We start from the raw sequence: 16,156 nt of genomic DNA, 5'->3' as shown, positions 1-16,156 counted from the left end.
TCTAAAACTTTGGTGCCACTTTCGATTCACATGCTCCTTCCTGACATATTTTTAAACATGTGTGTGCATGTTTGTGGTGTGAGGTCACACATGTGAAGGTCAGAGAAAAACCTCAGTTTTCATCCCCAGGCCCCAGTCACCCACCTCCTTTGAGATGACCTCTCATCGTTCTGGAATCCCAGGGACTCCCCAGTTTCTGTCTCCTCAGTTGTGGCATTGCAAGAGCATACCACCAACCTAGTGCTTCTCTATGGGGTCTGAGGATCAAACTCAGTATGAGCCTGCAAAGCAAGCACTCAGCACCTACCCACTGAGCCAACTCCTAGGCCTATGTCCTGACATTCTGGTCCTTAGAAATAGTTGTTGTACTTTACCTTTGTGGTCAAAGGGATTCTTTAACTTCTCCCTCAGTTTCTAGTAAAGTATCCATTTCCTACATTGTATTCTCGTACATATGTATTTTTATATCACCTATGAACTTAAGAGGCCTTTGACGACAAAAAGCTGTAACCGAATGATACATCTAAACTTAAGTCCTGAACTAAGTAACCGTTTGGATGGTATATTAAGTGAGAAATCTTCAGACCAGCAGCGGTGGCGCACACATTTAATTCTAGCACTTGGGAGGCAGAGGCAGGTGGATTTCTGAGTTCAAGGCCAGCCTGATCTAGAGTGAGTTTCAAGGTAGTCGGGATTGTTGCACAGAGAAACCCTGTCTCAAAAAACCAAAAAGGAAGAATGTAGTGATGAGCTGTGGCATGCCGCACTCCTGGCCACCTGGCTCCCTCACGGCTAGCTTAAAACCCGAAATAATACCATATAAACTGCATTCATTTAAACACTGCCTGGCCCATTAGTTTCAGCCTCTTAATCACATCTTGATTAACCCATATCTAATAATCTGTGTAACACCACGAAGTGGTGCCTTACTGGGAAGATTCTAGCGTATGTCCATCTTGAGCTGGAGCTTCATCATGTCTGTCTCCCTGAGGAAAGGTACAATGGTCTGACTAACTTAGGAGAGGCGTGGCATTTGACTGAGCCATCTACCTCACTTCCTTCTTCCTGTTCTGTCTACTCCACCCACCTAAGGTCTGGCCCATTAAATGGGCCAGACAGTTTCTTTATTAACGAATGAAATCAACTCAAACAGAAGACTCTCCCACATCAGAAGAAAGGAAGGAAGGAAGGAAGGAAGGAAGGAAGGAAGGAAGGAAGGAAGGAAGGGAGGGAGGGAGGGAGGGAGGGAGGGAGGGAGGGAGGGGGGAGGGAGGGAGGGAGGAAGGAAGGAAGGAAGGAAGGAAGGAAGGAAGGAAGGAAGGAAGGAACCATCTGTCTCCCGAGAGAATCCCTGCCTGCCCTTCTCTCCAAGGTCTTATCTCACCTGTACCCTTTCATTATTTCTCCAGAGTTCTAACATTCCCTTAAGTATTTCTTGAGCCTGCCATTCTGAAAAGTTAATAAGTCTTCAGTTCTTTCAACACTATCCCTGGCGAGGATTGTCACAGATGAGGAAAAGTGAGTTGTTACTTGGGGAAGAAGATATTTCCAGCCTTGACCTGCTCAAGTTACCAGATGTCCCGAGTCTCCGGATCAACTTTCCAGTTAAAACACCTTCACAAGAGAGATGAGAATCAGAGCGAGCATCAGACTATAAAATTCTGTTTCCTCATTTTTATCTATAAATTAGGTTAATACTAGCAGTGCAGTGTTGCCTGCCCAGACTTACCCGGCTCCTCAGTAAAGGACCCATGTATCCCTCCCAGACCTCTGAGATAGCATTCATTTGACCTTCATTACCCCGAATAAACTACCTAGACTGAAAAGAAGCTGATGCTTTAGTTCCTAGCTTTTACTAAATTACTTTTATTTGCCATCTCTCCTGCTTTCAGACCCGTCCGGAGCACGGGACCTCTCTGAGTGATGTGTCAATCACTATGGCTCCACGAGGCCATCATCAAAAGAGAAGGAACACGTCTGGCTCCCTTGCAAGCACAGCTCTTCTACTCAGGAAAGCCCATAAATCTGTCAGCCCGGAATCCTTTGATACCTGGTGGAACTAAGAGATCACACCTAGAGTTACAGCAGTCCGGCTGGGACTGGTGTGCTGCTTGTAGGTGAGGTCATTGTGTTTGCCAGCGTGTAAACTGATCATCACATGCCAAACCGTTCACTGGAATCCCTGGAGATTTTCATGTTTGTGTTTTTATGGTGTGTGTGTGTGTGTGTGTTTCTCATGCTTTTTCTTTTTCTGTTTGTTTTGTTTTATTCTGGTTTGGTTGTTTTTCTATTTCTCACCTGTTTGCTTTCTAAAATGAGAGCAAAAGAAGTCGTGGAGTCAGATGGATGGGGGTAATCTTGGAGGAGATGAGAGAGGAAACATCAGAATATATTATAGGAAAAATTTATTTTCAATTAAAAAAGAGAAAAAGGAAAAATGAAGCCAATGAGATAGAAAGGTTAAAAAAAAAAAAAAAGAATGTCCAAGCAACACAATATGAGACAAAAAGCAAAAAAATCTCCAAAAATACAAGAGTTCTTTTTGTGTTGCTCATCAACTGCTGAGCATGGGGCCTGCCCCTCAGGGTGGTTTGTACACCAGTGAGACTCTGTTGGAGAAAGCTACTTTTTCCTTTGTGAGCAGTTGACTGTTGGGTATAGCTTCTGGGCTAGGGATGGGAGTCATGTCCTCTTCTCCTAGTTCCCTCTCAGCACTGGGACCCCACCTGATTTGGAGCTGTGCAGGCCCTGTGCCACTGCCACACCTGGGACTTCAAGTGTGTCGGTCCTCCTGTGTCTGGAAGACCCTGTTTCCTCGGTGGCCTCCATCAGTTCTGGCTCTGCCAATCTTCCTGTCTGTTCTGCAGGGTTATCAGAGTCCTCAGGGGAGGGGTTTGATGGGGATGCCCTTTTAGGACTGAGTGCTCCAAGGTCTCTCAGTCTGTGCAGTTGGCCACTCTTTGGTCTCTGTGTTGGTCCCCATCTCCTACAGAGGGATGGTGTGGGAGCCACAGAAGTAGGTCCATCCCACCTTGACCAAACGTTAGAGATTTCAGGCCTATTCCTGCTCCTTCAAGGACATGACAAAAGGTTTGACCCAGAGAGTAGCTGCCTACAGGATGCTTGGTGGAAGCTGTGGTCACTGTGATTCCTGCCTGAACAAATAAAACTTAACTTGGGGTATAGTTGCTTGATGCTTCAGGTATTGAAGAGGTAATTGCCCTGTTTATTCCTTGTATCATGTTAAAGCAATCTTTGCCTTCTCCCCCATTTTTGGATTGGGGTATATAAGCATATGGAAAATAAACAGGGGGCAAATTCAGTATTCAATGGATTACCCTCCCAGTTTGGTTCTATTCTGTGTCTCTGTCCATTTCCTTTGTATCTCTGTTCTGTCTGCCTGGCGTTTTTAATCCACATGTCCCTACCCTGGAACATGTGAACCCCATTGAGGCTGGACCCCAACAGGATGGCATCACCTTTTCCACTCTGACTTTCTACTTTTGATTTTCTGCTTTCTTTTTGCTTCTATTCCTTTTATCTCATATCTATTTGTTATAAGACATGAACATTTTATACTATATTGTTAAATCTGAAAGAACACACAGACAGTCTTTTGTTAAAAAAAAAAAAAAAGACTCCAGTCACACTGGCACATGCCTAGAATCACAGCCCTCAAGAGGCTGAGGCAGGAGAATCACAAGTTCAAAGCAAGCCTGAATTGCATAATAAGATCATGTCAAAAAATAAACTATTATTTATTTTTTGCAAGATAAACCAATTAAATTAAATTTACTGAGACAAGTTAGAATTTTAAAAGCCCTAGATATGAACCAAGAAGATTAGGGTTCAAACCAAGCTCTCATCTGCTCTGGCAGTGATGTTGCCCACGGCTAAGCTTCTGGGAGTCTCGGTGTATATTTGTAGTGCTAACAACACTATAGCACAGAGGGAGCTGAAGAGTCCTGGCTGAGGTCTGTGTGTCACCAGTCACCTGAGGACTCTCATCACTCCGTCCACTTCTCCCCAGTCTTCCTTTCTTATACAGGTCGGCACTGACTGCAATACGTTCTGCAGCCAAACCAGTTTATGAGCCAGACGTAACGGAAGGGATATCATAGGCTATTTTGTCTTACTGATTATATCTGCGCCTTTTAAAATCTTATTACAGCATTCAGTTAAGGGAAGTACATTAAATATGTGTTCAGTATGAGCAATGGTGCACTTAGGAGGAGCAGTAGCAGAACCTGGGACTTCCTCCAGAGAAAAGCACTGAACAGCATGAGGTGAGAATTTCAACAGCTTCTAGAAGATAAAAGAGGGGGGAGTAAGAAACATAAAATAAACAAAACCAACTTGAACTGAAATCAAATATTAAAGAGGTTTGGGGGTATTTACTTACTTATACATTTTCCTTTTATCTGAACTCAAAATGGCAGCCTGAACAAATATTTTTTTAATTTATTTTTATTTTATTTACTTATTTATTTTGGCTTTCCGAGACAGAGTTTCTCTGCATAGGCCTGGCTATCCTGAAACTTACTCTATAGACCAGATGAGCCTCAAACTCACAGGGATCCTCATTCCTCTGCTTCCCAAGTGCTGAGATTAAAGACATGCCCTACCACTACCTGACTGAACATTGATATTTTTAACCAGGGGGAAAAAGCAACATGAGCCAGGCAGTGGTAGCATACACCTTTAATCCCCACACTCAAAGGCAGGAAGATCTCTGCGTTTGAGCCTGATTTACAGAGAGAGTTCCAGAATAGCAGGGCTACACAGAGAAGCCCTGTCTCAAAAAGCAAAATATTTTAAAAACGAATGTAACTATTTAAAATCCAGTTTACAGCAGTATTGAGAGTAATGCCCGTCAAGAAGACGCAACCACGGCCCCACATCCTTCTGCATTTGTTCCCACACTGGCTTCAGACAATGTCCAATCGCCTTTGAACTCTACTCTCTCTCGTGGTGTGGTAAACATTTTCTGTCCATTTAAATGACTGCAAAATATTTTATCATGCTATTGAGTCCTTATGTAACTAACTCCTGCCCTGGCCCTAGACATTTGGAACGCGAGTTAAATTTGGTAAGGAGGTTTATCTCTTTATTGGTTTAATGACACCGATAGTTTTCACTTCCGAATTCCCCATACCCCAACCTTAGTGGCTGTTCCTTTTGTATGAAGCATAAAACAGATCAGCAAAACAGAGCCACTGGAGAGAAGAGCTGCAGCTGGCCCTGCGGGGGAGGGGAGGCCAGAGCCGAGCCTCACAGAGGCTTTCTAACACACAGCCTCAGTTCATGGACTCAGACTATCCGACGCTGTCTTTTGGATTCGTTTCATCAACTACTTTTCGAATTCTGCATTCCTGTTGTTAGAGGGCACAGTCTAAAAATATCTGCAAACAGAGATTCCTACGTTACTCAGTGTCTGTTTTGGGTATGTTGGGTTATAGAAAAGGTTAAAGGTGGCTCACTTATGTGAGTTCTGAAGGATTTCAGTGTCTGGCCAACCACTTGCTTGCTGTTTAATTGTTCTATTCTTAGGAGATTTCAGTTGGTCGGGGAGTTCCCTTTTATTTCCTCAAAGTCCTATTTCTTATTGCAGCTACTTTTTTTAACTCCTTTCTCTCTTGTTTATGTAGAAATCAGTTGACATGCACCCCATTCATCTCAGTACTCTCGGCTTATTACAAACACTTCAATTTTATCTTGTTCTATCTCTTGTCTAATTATAACCTGGTGAGGCTTGCTTCCCCAAGCTCCCTGAGGTCCACAAACCAGACTTTTTCTACATTGCATCTGACTGTATTAATCGAGTAGAAAGCAACAGCAATGAGCACTAAGAGTTGGAGAATTTTGAGTGAAGATCTTTATTCTATCAAGGGAGAGGTCTATCCTGTCTATAGGAAGAGAAGGCAGCAAATGCACGTGTGTCGCCGTTCACTGCAACACAGCCATTCTGCTGAGATGTTTGTTCAGTGATGACTTGCATTTGTCATTGGTTTTTGTTGTTGATTGTCTGGAACGTTTGTTTGTTTTGGTTTGATTTTAGTATTTAACTACATGTAAAATTTCTGAATTCTGTGCTACAGTGTGGGAACCTTTTGATGAGAAAGAAAGGGGACACTGTGTCTTAACTAGTGCAAACTTCCGCACCTTTCTGGAATTTCAGAACTGACAAACTTTCTGTGTGTGGCTGTCACATCAACCTAGTGAGAGAGGCAGGCAGGGGAAAATGTCCTGTTTCTCATGTAATGAAAAGACTCAGTTAAATAGTGTGACGTTCTAAAGTCTATCATAACTGGGATATGGAAAGATCTAGGCTCACGCTGATGTGTTCCCATCCCTAATCCAACTTGATCGCCACCACTCTCAACTGAAGATAAGCATTCTCACCAGGTGGGGCCCTCACCTTCTGCATTGCTGTAGTTTCTGGATGCTCTTTACTTTTATAAATGTTCTAAGACCTCCCAGGCAGCTGTCAGCCTGGCACTTCCTACACTGCTGCCTGGCAGTGGCCTTCCCTAGGTGCCCAGACTTCCTCTCTTCAGTCGGCCAAAGTCTACATTCTTTTCCCTGACCCCAGGCCAGGGTGGCATCTGCCTCAGACCCTTTGAGGTCAAAGCCCGTGCTGCCCTGTAGAGTCTTTGGTAGTGGGCATCTGGGGACAGCTATGCCTCAGCCATCCAGCAGCAGCCCCTATGGCTTGCTCCACAAAGGTCTACTGTTCCTCCCTGTTCGGCCCAGGCCTCCCACCAAGTTTGTGACCAAAACAGGATAGTGGTTAGATGTCAGAGATACTTGACCATCATTTTACACACACATACACACACACACACACACACACACACACACACACACACACACACACACATATACTGGATGCTTCATTTAGCCAAAGCTGTCAGAATCCTATCCTGAGGTTGTTTTGATTCTAGAACAGGGAAAATGTTAATGCTGCTTTTTGTTTTCATTTTACTATGCTGCTTTGAAAAGAGAGGTGGGCCCGATAGATATTTTTGCATCTAATTGAAGAAAAAAGTATTTCCCAAATGTCTGTAGTCCTTATGAAAACCTAGGATGAACCACTGTGAGGAAGGATGGCCTAACCAGCCTGGCAACAGCGCCGTCTGCTGGACAAATACTGAATTCATTGGCTGCATTCCAAGTAATGGCAGTGAGAAAAATATGGCTGACAGTGCCCAATGAGCAGGAAGAGGACTTTGAGGGATTGCTCTCTTTAAAACGTTTTAAAGTTTACTCCCCATACACCCAAGCCACTCCAATCTGTGAGCTGACTTCCATGGTTAGGAACAGCGTTACTGAACCCTTCACTTCACACCTTGCCACCATACATCCGTTCCTTTTTTTGTCACCCAGCACTGTGAGAACCTACACCCACAAGTCATTGGTGGGGCTTCTATAACTGGGTGTAGGCTGGCACCTGTTTCCTAGATTTTATCAGCTTCCTTTTGTTTCTTAGTCTCCATTCTCTGCTGAGAAGTAAATAGGATGTGAGGCTCTCGGTGTAAAAGAACCAGGCTGTATTTTAACTTCAAACTGGGTTTCTTCTCCCATGTAAACTCAAATCCTAGAATCCTTAGAACTGGCAAAAAATAGTTGTGTATACCTGTAATCCCAACCCTTAGAAGACTGAATGAAGCCAGAAGATTGGGGGTTACTGGCCAGTTTAGGGGGGATATGCCGAACTCTGTGTTAAAACAAATAACAACAACAAAAAGCAAAGTATGATTCTAATACCAAAAGTTTTAGTGATTTCCAAATGGATAATTGGAGGATATCTAATCTACATGGGAAGTAGAAAAAGACAGGACCTCCTGAGTAAATTGGGAGCATGGGGACCTTGAGGAAGGGTTGAAGGGGGGAGGGGAGAGGCAGGGAGGGAGCAAGAGAAAAATGTAGAGCTCAATAAAAATCAATTTAAAAAAAAAAGAATGTGTGGCCCTCAACCAGCCAACAGAGTCAGCAGCTGTATTTTCTATCCATGTAAATGGTAGGGTCTGACCATCTGGCCAGAGAACAAAGAAAGCTTGAATTTCACTAGACATGATTATTTTATATTAATATACAATTTCAAAATTTCCCTTCCCGGGGTGGGAAGATGACTTAGCGGGTACAGTGCTTGCACAAAAGCATGACGACGTGAGTGTGAAAGCCCAGATCCGTGGAAGGTGGTGCGTGGCACTGCACAACCATAGTTTTGGTGCTCCTCAGCAGAGATGGGAGGCAGAGACAGCAGAATCCCCAGAAGTTCACACGTCAACTGGTCCTGCATGGGCAGCAGCAGACAACAACCAAAGAGAGACCCTGCCTCAAGACTGGTGGAAGGTGGTAATCAATGCTAAATATTGTCCTCTGTTCTGATTTCCACAGGTATTCGTACTCACACATGTACATGCACGCATGTTATAAACATACACATACATGTCATGTACACACATAAACACACGCCCAAAACTTTCCATTGTTGATGAATGTATAAAATGTATAATCTGTATGTACAATCTGGTCTTTAAAATTGAGTATACCACACATACCATGAGGAAGAGAAAATAATTTTAGAAAGATAAGATACCTCTCTATACAGATTAGGGAAATTGGGGGAAATAAAAATCTGGTTCATGTGTACTCACCATTAACAGATTATGTAAAGCATGACAGAATTCACCTCAGTGTGTCCTGACACTCAAATGAAGCCATGCCCAACTACAACCTCAGATTCAAAGTTTGCAAATGTTTAAGAGCCTTTCATTCTCTTCATGTCAAACCAACCTCAAATGATTGTCAAAGACTTGAGGAACAAGAAACAAAGAGAGATGGGTCACTGGGGCAGCAGCGTGGGGAGACAATATACCAAACCACACTTTGTTGGAAAATGTTGTAATGAGTATCTAATACTTCGTATATTAATTTTAAAGTAAACAAATTTAAAATGCAAGAAAAATCTGCCTTACAGGCTGGGCATGGTGGTACACATCTCCAATCTCAGTACTTGAGAAATGTAGCTGGAAACTCACAAGTTCAAGACTAAACTTGACTATAAGACCATGCCTCAAATTCTTCTTCATTCTAGGTAAACTGAGTTTATACATTCTTTCTTAGCCATATCTTGGTAGTTGAAATATATTAATCTGGAAAAAACTACCAAGAGCCAAGAAAGTAGCTCAATGGGGTAGTGTTGTCTTTCCCCAGCAACATAGACTTCGAGGGTAATTTAAGCTCTATGGAAACCTGTGTCCTAGTATGGGGAGAGGGTAGAAGGAGATGGAGTAGAGACGGGAAGCAACCATTATCAAGATAGTCCTTAGAATAGTGAGCCCTGGTCTGTTCAGCTTTTCCCTAAGCATGTAATAGGTCTGCAGAGGCCCAAAGAGGCCAAAGGTCAGGAAGTTTTGGACTTGTTTTGAGTTCTTTCAAGGTTATTGTGCTTCTAACTCAAAGGTCCCACCTCGTTGTAAACCAGAATTCTGCTCGCTCAAGGCTATTGTCAACAGGTGTGGCTAGTTGACAGACATCCTGAAATAGGGAAGTAGTTGGTTCCTACCTAAAACAAAAATCTAAGGATCCAACTAAGTTCCAGTTTCCTTTATGGAAATAACTTGGGATTCCACCCAGGGAGTGGTTTGCCTACAGAGTGTTTGGTCTAGGGCATGAGTCAGGGCATGAGCAATGAATGTACCCCGTGTCTTTCAATTTGTATGTTAATACAGTCCTTTTGTTCTACTCCTACCTTTTGAAATCAGGGGTATATTAAGCTGATGGAAATTAAGCATGTACGAATTTTCAGTACTCACTGAAATTCCCTCCCGATACTATCCTACATGTTTCTGCATTTTATTTATTTTCATTTGTGTCTGTGTATTCTTTACTATATTTCTAAATTTCCATGCCTCCACTGTGGAAAGGGTATTTTTGTCGAGGCTGGCCCATGACATAGGTCACAGTGATACAACACATAGCAGTCACGAGGCAGCTTCGTGGGCTCGATCTCTTGTCTCCTCTCTTTCTTTCATAGAGAATGATTTGATTCTTTGTAGGTGGGCTATTATATACCTGTACAGACCCCCTTTATTAAAAAGAATCACACAATCAAGCTGAATTATATTCTCTTGTTTGTGTTTCCAGTTTCTGGAGGGATGTGGAATCGTGAGGAAATGACTGCAGGTTTTTCAGAATGAGAAACCCTTGTTCTTGTCTCTCCATTCTTATGGGCTACATTGTCTGCGCCAGAGCCTGGGATAGGAATGCTCTCATAGTGATTCCTGTCTGCCGCTGCAGCCTTCTGGAGATCAAAGGGCCCTTCTCTGTGCCGTCACCATGAGTGACAGGCCAGCACTGTGTAGTGCGAGAGATCAATTCATTCTGCAAAAACAATAGGACTTCTTCCCTAACTGATTGAGTAAAATCAAAGCGCTGGTCTTGAACAACTTAATTTCACTCTTCAGGGACAAGTCTTTTAAAATTAGGCTAGGCTCTATCTAATTGCTTCTCGGGTTAGCCATTTACTACTATAACAATTTGTTCTACTTTTGTCTGTGTCTCATCATTATTTAAAAACAAGTGTTACGTGGATGTTCTGAAAACTTAAAATGGAAGGAGGAAAAGAATAGTTCTCAGTGAAGTTGAGTAACAGGTTTATATTTTTCCAAAAAGCTGATGCAGGTGGATTGAGATTTCAATGCCAGCCTGGCTATATAGTGAATTTCAAGCCAGTCTGGGATACATAGCATGATCCCGTCTCCAAAAAATAAATAAATAAAAGTTGAAAAAATAAATAAATAAAATTAGCTAATTAATAAAATAGTCATGGACCTTAGCCACCACTCCATTTAGGTATCCATTTTTCTTTGGTTGGTTAGTATTCCTTTCAGATTACTCAGTCTGGAGCCTCATTAACAAAGACCATGCAGTCTGAAGCCCATGAACAAACACAAGACGTACACTACTTTGTTTTCTGGAAGAAACCAAAACCTCTCAGTTGTCGTAAGGAGGGAGCCTCTTGTTGGTTCCTGGCCGCTTAGCCCAGAAATAATCAACACAGAAACTGTATTAAATTAAATCACTGCTTAGCCCATTAGCTCTAGCTTCTTATTGACTAACTCTTTCATATTAATTTAACCCATTTCTATTAATCTGTGTATTGCCACGTGGCTGTGGCTTACTGTCTAAACTTCCATCTGGCTTGGGCAGGGCTACATGACTTCTCTCTGATTCCACCTCCTTTCTCCCAGCATTCTATTTAGTTTTCCCTGGCTAGCTCTGTTCCCCTATAGCTCTGCTATATGTCCAAAGCAGTTCCTTTATTAACCAAGGATATTCACAGCATACAGAGGGGAATCCCACAACACTCAATAGCTTTGTTTTGCCTAATACAGATTATACCAATATTTAAAAATGTTAGTATATATATACAACTAGACTAAGGTGTTCAACTTTATGGATTATTTTCATATACAGAGATATTTGAAATGTTGCTATTTATAAAAGTGAGGACCCAGAAAATTTAATGTCCATCAATTAAAAAAAAGCATTGCTTTCATGACTGTGAAATAAAGTGTAACAACTGAAAATTGCAAAAATCTATGTAAATAGTAAGGTGTGTGTGTATGTGTTGTGTGTGTGTGTGTGTTCACGATACATATATTTCATACAGACACTAGGAACCCATTTTTAAATGAATGTGCCCCCTTTCAAAAAACAATGTTTGATATGTTTAAGAAAATGTACAGATAAAAGGAACTTCCATAGAAACACATCAAAATGTTAAAGATAATTATAAATATATGTCTACTATCATATCATAGCTAGAATCACCGATGAAGCATTCCTTATCCTTTGAATGTTATGTTATGTTTTTTAGTAAGAATGCATTTTTCCCCCAGAGTTTTAAAAGCTATTTATACTCAGGAAAAAGTAACTCTGAACTATAGAAACTATTTTTAGCAGGTTTTGTTTTCTTCAAATGAACCTACTTATATGAAGAAAAAAAATCTATGATAACATATAGTAAAGTTTAAGTAGGAAGAAAGACTAAGGAACGGAGTGTTTGAGTTAGTTGACTGGGTGTCTAGAGTGTGTTTAGGGACAGAGCAAGGGCACATCAAAGAAAACTCACACAAACTTTGAAAGCCTTCTTTTTTCTTAATGACTGGATCAAAACTTAAAATAGACATCCCTCAACCCAGCACAGTGACACTCGCCCACACGGCTTGGCTGGAAATACATCCCAGTCCTGCCTCCCCGCTCACCCACAGACTCTCACCCGTGAAAATACTAGATTTGTAGATAGATGATATAGCCAGATGATAGCTAGATATATAGGTGACAGGAAAGAAAGTTAGATACCACCTTCAGATACAAAAGCTGATTGGCACAGCCAAAAGTTCTTACTAAAGTGGACGTGCCAGCATCAGAATTCCATTCCTGACTTTGTTCCATCAGCTGTGGTTTTTAATTTTCTTATTATTGCATTTCATTTATGGTGTGTGTGTGAGAGTGGGTGGGTGTGCAGGAGTAATGCATATGGGATGCGGACAAGCCATGGTGTGCATCATGGGGAGGTCAAAGGACAGTTTCGAGGAAGCCAGTTCTCTCCTTCCACCATATGAGTCCTGGTAATTGAATTCAGATTGTCAGGCTTGGTGCCAGTAGCCTGCTGAGCCATCTCACCAGCCTACTTATCGTTTTTATGGCTTCATCCATATCTTCACACACACACACACACACACACACACACAGAGAGAGAGACACACACATACACACACATACACACACATACACACATACATACACACAGAGAGACACACACACACACAGACACACACACAGAGACACACACACATACACACACATACACACATATACACACACATACACACATACATACACACACATCAACACACACATACACACAGACACACACACACATCAACACACACATACACACAGACACACACATATACACACACACACATACACACATACACACATACATACACACACATCAACACACAAACACACACAGACACACACATACACACACATACACACAGACACACACATACACACACACATCAACACACATACACACATATACACACATACACACACACATACACACATATACACACATACACACATACATACACACACATCAACACACATACACACACATACACATCAACACACATACACACATATACACACACACATACACACATACATACACACACACACACACACACACACATACACACACATACACACACACACACACACACACATACACACACATACACAGAGACACACACACACATACACACACATCAACACACACATACACACACAGACACACACATATACACACACATACACACATGCACACACACACACACAATGCCTGTAGGGCAAATAAAAGGTTAGACCTGGTACACAACAAATGCTCTCGTCTCAAATCCAAACCATTCCTTTTCCAGTTGAAAAATATCTTCATTTTGGCTTCTTCAGGTTTTCACAAGAGACAACATATCAAATTATAAGTCTTTAAAATACCTAATGCAAGCCCTCAGCGAAGCCATTGTGTTAAATGTCACAAGAGGTTTTCACCTTAATATTTAGTGGCTGGCAGGAGATGACTCACTGCCATGGAATTTAATTTTAAATTGTTTTCAAGTAAACTCAAAGGATCCAACAGTATAAAAATTTGAAAGGTGACAAGGTGGCTTCAGAGACGTGGGAGTTTTTAAACCATATATCAAAAATTGGCTCTCACAGTCCTGAGAATTTATCATGCTCTCTGCCGTAATCATTTCTAAAAGCTCTCGACCATGCTTCCCTGTGCAAGAAAATTCATCTTGGAATTCTTATCATCTTTGCTTGCCTGAGACCTCAAAGTATTGAGCCTCATACACCTAGAAACTGCTCAAACATTTCTTTCTGGGGGTTGTCATTAAAGCCCTGTTTTCTGGATACAGGCGCTGAGGGTGCAGCCACTGGTCAAGGCTACCCAGTGAGTCAGTGCCAAAGCTGCGAATTCAGCTCAGACTTTCTGACTCCCTGGCCTGTCCCCTGACCAGTAAGCCACATGCTTTTGACCAGTTTGAAACAAGCTGTCTGTCTCTGTGTTCCCTCAGCACTGAGGGAAAGAAATGCCAACCAGCCTTTCTTCTCCCAACCTTCACAAGTCGTTTACTTCATCAGCCAACAGGCAAATTTCTCTAGATCATTCTTCATACTTGGAAAAAAATTGATTTTTTAAAAATTAATTTGTTAAGGAAAGGCTATTTTAATTTGGAAGAGGAAGAAAGCCACTTCTCCCTCATCGTATCGTATTGTGTAACACATGGGCATTGTGGTCACCGTGTAAACCGCTTCCTGTACTCTGCCAATGGCAGGGTATTTTGCCAGCTTTTTCCATGTGGCCTTGTACCGGGGTCAGGCCTCCCACGGTCCCTGGTGAGGGAAGGTCCCCTGCACAAGCCAGGACTTGACGTGGCCACCCCTGCTGCTCTTTTGAATCCTCCTTGACCACAAGACAGCCCAGTTCTGCTAACTATGGCTCACATGCTTCTTCAGATGGAGTCAGAGGTGTCTGTCCAACAAGATGCCAGCCTGAGTCCAGGACAGCTTTACTAAGGGCAAAGTGAAAGTTGCACAACCCTCCCATACCAGTGACCACAACAGAGAGACAGCAGTTGGGCTGGTGGGTAACTAACTGTCCTGCTTGTTCTCAGAGTTATGGAGTTCCTTGGCTCAGGGTTTTCTACCTGTCATGTTGGAGCAAAGACTCCTCTCTCCAAATGAGCTGATTTGTTTACTTCCAAGAGCCTGTCGCCATCTTAGCGACAACTTCCAAACCCTGGGTTTGACCTTCAGCCAGGTCGGTCTACACTTCTTCCCCATCTTGGCAGCTGGTCATGATCAATGACACTGGGCGCTAGGTTCTGTGCACAGACATGTGTAGCAGCGCCAACTGGTTGGAAGAAAACAAAGTGTTTCTGCGGCTCCGTTTCTTTCTGCCCTGACTTTGGTAAGACTTCTCGGTCCAATCCGCCCCACTCAGAGTCAACTCAGATCTTCACACGTCTCCCAGGGCGGTGCTGAATCTGGGCCTTCGCAAATGCCTATCTCTACCTCGACTCCAGAAAGACTGTGAGGGCTAATCCACCCCACAAATACTTCAGAACGACGTCCCCACTGGCACCTGGGTGGCCACACATTGGTTTTCCTACAGTTCTTAAAACTGCAACCCTTAAAAAACTTGATTCTGCTCATCCTTCCAATCACACGTGGTTCCAAACTCACCATGTTATTCTTTCCCCTGGCTGCTTCTGTCTGCCCAAGCCGTCAAGCATCCTGTTCCTGAGAGAAGAAATGTTTGCTTAGTGTGACAGTTCTCCACAGACTCCAGCACCAGTGACAGCATGACTGTTTACTATTCTCTCCAACTTCCGAAGAGGTAAACCTCATTAACTTTTCTGATAAAGCACAAAGACTATTATTTGCCTTATCCCTAAAATTAAGAAAGAAAAAAGTACAACTTTGATACCCCTGAGAGGGAAGGTGTTTTTTTTAAGTTTCTGTAGCTTTACCGGGGCGCTCAAGAGATGGCGGTAGCTGCTGCTGGTCCCTGACCTGGCATGGGAATGTCTTAGTAGAAGTTCTTGTCATACCTGGCAGGTACAAATCCATTTTCTTGCCCAAGTATACTGAGGGCTCCATCTTTCATTCACACAGTGACTAAACTTCAAAGAAAGAAAATTTCATTTCAAACAGTCTCTCAACCAAAAACATAAGAGACTTAAGAACATTGCACGGGGGGTTGGAGAAATGGGCCAGCAGTTAAGAGCACCGGCCGGGCTTCTAGAGTACTGGGGTTCCATCGTCAGCACCCACATGGCAGTTCACAACCATCTGTAACTCCAGTTCTAGGGGATCTGACTCCCTCTTTGGCCTCTGCAGGCACTGCACACGTACAGTACACAAACAAGCAAGCAGGCAAAAAAGGCTTATATATGGAAAAGAAAAAAAGGAAAAGAATATTGCAAGAGCTCTCAACAGCCCTGCCTTTAAGTTGCAGGTAGGGCTGATGAGCTAGAGCCTCAGGTAGAGTCAGGCTTGGTAAAGAGAT

The 16,156-nt window shown here is 42.6% G+C and overlaps 1 long non-coding RNA gene across 3 annotated transcripts in view; it reads right to left on the bottom strand.

The window, feature by feature from the left end:
* The window catches only part of LOC119806189, a 79,410-nt gene extending 63,900 nt beyond the window's left edge, over positions 1-15,510 (bottom strand). For 2 of the 3 annotated variants that reach the window (XR_006020750.1, XR_005284176.1), the window contains exon 1: positions 15,331-15,465. This is a non-coding gene — a long non-coding RNA (uncharacterized LOC119806189). Of the gene's footprint in view, positions 1-15,330 lie in introns of all 3 variants that reach the window. The other variant, XR_006020751.1, reaches the window with a different exon arrangement.
* Between the last annotated feature and the right edge of the window lie 646 nt (positions 15,511-16,156).

This window comes from Arvicola amphibius, chromosome 2 (genome assembly GCF_903992535.2).
Source record: "Arvicola amphibius chromosome 2, mArvAmp1.2, whole genome shotgun sequence".
In the NCBI taxonomy this organism is placed as follows: domain Eukaryota; kingdom Metazoa; phylum Chordata; class Mammalia; order Rodentia; family Cricetidae; genus Arvicola; species Arvicola amphibius.
Note: the sequence above shows the minus strand (reverse complement) of the source record. Positions and strands in the feature narration are given on the sequence as shown.